General features: G+C 37.5%; 1 non-coding gene across 1 annotated transcript; it reads right to left on the bottom strand.

Annotated features, from left to right (window-relative positions):
• Window positions 1-225: 225 nt before the first annotated feature.
• LOC138381065 (U6 spliceosomal RNA) lies at window positions 226-330 on the bottom strand. Its single transcript, XR_011233014.1, has one exon. It is a non-coding gene; the product is annotated as a U6 spliceosomal RNA (small nuclear RNA).
• Between the last annotated feature and the right edge of the window lie 1,851 nt (window positions 331-2,181).

The raw sequence follows: 2,181 nt of genomic DNA, 5'->3' as shown, positions 1-2,181 counted from the left end.
GGTTCCCTCAAACCAAACCAGAATTCTTACTGTTTCTCAAAAAAATCTTCCGTGTTTCTTAATCTTTATGTGCAATCACAAAGCTGCTTCCAGTGTTTGTATAATTTAGGTGGCTTAGATCTTGGTCATATGGGGCAGGGAAGGGGATTTTTATATGAAGGAGCATAAAGAAAAGCCATCTTCCTGTTTCTTATTCCTCTAGGTATCATGTGTCTTGAAGTGCTTAAAATTTTTTTTTTTGTTTTTTTTTATAAAGCATGTCATCCTTGTGCAGGGGCCATGCTAATCTTTGTATCATTCCAGTTTTAGTATATGTACTGAAGCGAGCATGAAGCCCTTAAAATTATTACTGAGGCCTTGGTAACCTAAGGCATACTTTTTTGTTTTCTTCTCAAATTTGAAGTTCTGCATTTTATTACATAGTCATGAAGAGCTAGTCTGTTACCAGTAAATACTTAAGCCACAGAACTTCTCTATGCTACTGCGTACTTCCTGTTTTGTCAGATTTCCATTTAGGGAAAAGAATGGATTTTAGAATAGGCTAGCCTTAGTTTCATGTTTAAAGCTTCTCCTGAAATTCAGTTTGGAATCTGTCCAGATATCTAGAGGAGGGGGGAAAAAAATGGCATGTCATGTCTACACATGAAGTCATTTGTCAGAAAGCTTCATTTGGCTTCTGTCATGAAAGAGAGGGTTGCCAGGAAGGAAGAGAAACTTTTTGCTGTCAGAAATATTTAGTGTTTGACTTGCCAATGTTGTGGCTTGCCTTTAGGCTTTCCACGTCAAACGTGTTTGAGTTTGTGAATGAATTATTATATTGCCTGTGAAGGAAGAATCTATGTTTATTTGTAGTAGACTTTTCTAGAAATATGTAAGAACTGCATTTAGCCACATTTGCTCCACTTAGAGTAGAGACATCGAAGGTCAGATGGTAATTAGAATAGAAATGGGCACACTGTGAATGTCAAATATCTTTTAGGGGAAAGTTGCAGTAAAACCATTTTAAGAACCTCTTGAAACTAAAATAGTAAATAGAACATCTACTTATAAGTGATGAATTATCTGTCAGTTTTTATCCTATGAATTGAACTTCTAACTAAGTACTGAGAGAGTATGTCAGTAGAACATACTTTCAGTGTAAACTTGAATCCTGCTAACATTGTTGGTAAGGAAATATTGTGTTACCAGTTTTGCAGTAGTGGAAACAAGCCCTTTTATAAAATTTTCTTTCACCAAATTTACCTGACCAGATTTAAGTCAGAGTTATTTTTCTCTTTCTTGACCTGTCAATAAAATATGAAAGATGCTTTTTAATCCCTGACCATTGATGAACAATTGTACAATTTCTTTCTTATTGGCACCCTGGCTCTTTGTCTACTCTCATGATAGAAATGTTCTCCTAGGACCTCTATGTTGTCCTCTTTGGGAACTGATGTTGAATCATAAAATATTTGAAACCATCTGCTGTAAATTTTTCTACCAGTAAGCTTTTTGGTTGCACAATTGTTCACCTTTGAATAACCTGTGTCCAAATCAGTGATTGTCAAATTTTAGTGTGTTCATAAGAATTATATCAGGTACTTATTCACAATGCAGATTTCTGAGTTCTACTTCAGACCCACTGAATTCAAATCTATGGAGAATTTTTATGCAGGTGGTCTTTAAACCACCATCTGAGAAAGTTAACTATTGCATGCATTCCCACTAGCATCTAAATTGTCTTTCATATTCTTTTATGGTCTCTTTAATTACTGGCATCTCAGAAGTGTTTTGCTAATTACTGACATCCTTTGTTTTTCTCCTGGCACTCTGGGAGTCCAAGACAGGAGGATTGCTTGAGCTGAGGAGTTCAAGACCAGCCTGAGCAAGAGCGAGACCCCATCTCTACTAAAAATACAAAGAAATTATCTGGCCAACTAAAAATATATATAGAAAAAATTAGCTGGGCATGGTGGCGCATGCCTGTAGTCCAAGCTACTCGGGAGGCTGAGGCAGTAGGATCGCTTAAGCCCAGGAGTTTGAGGTTGCTGTGAGCTAGGCTGTTGCCATGGCACTCTCGCCCAGGCAACAAAGCGAGACTCTGTCTCAGGAAAAAAAAAAAGAAAGACCAGCCTGAGAAAGAGCAAGACCCCCATCTCTACTAAAAACAGAAAAATTAGCAAGGCGTCATGGCACGGGCCT

The sequence above is a fragment of the Eulemur rufifrons genome, chromosome 2 (genome assembly GCF_041146395.1).
Source record: "Eulemur rufifrons isolate Redbay chromosome 2, OSU_ERuf_1, whole genome shotgun sequence".
Lineage (NCBI taxonomy): Eukaryota > Metazoa > Chordata > Mammalia > Primates > Lemuridae > Eulemur > Eulemur rufifrons.
The sequence above is the reverse complement of the archived record's forward strand: the minus strand, read 5'-3'. Positions and strand labels throughout refer to the sequence as shown.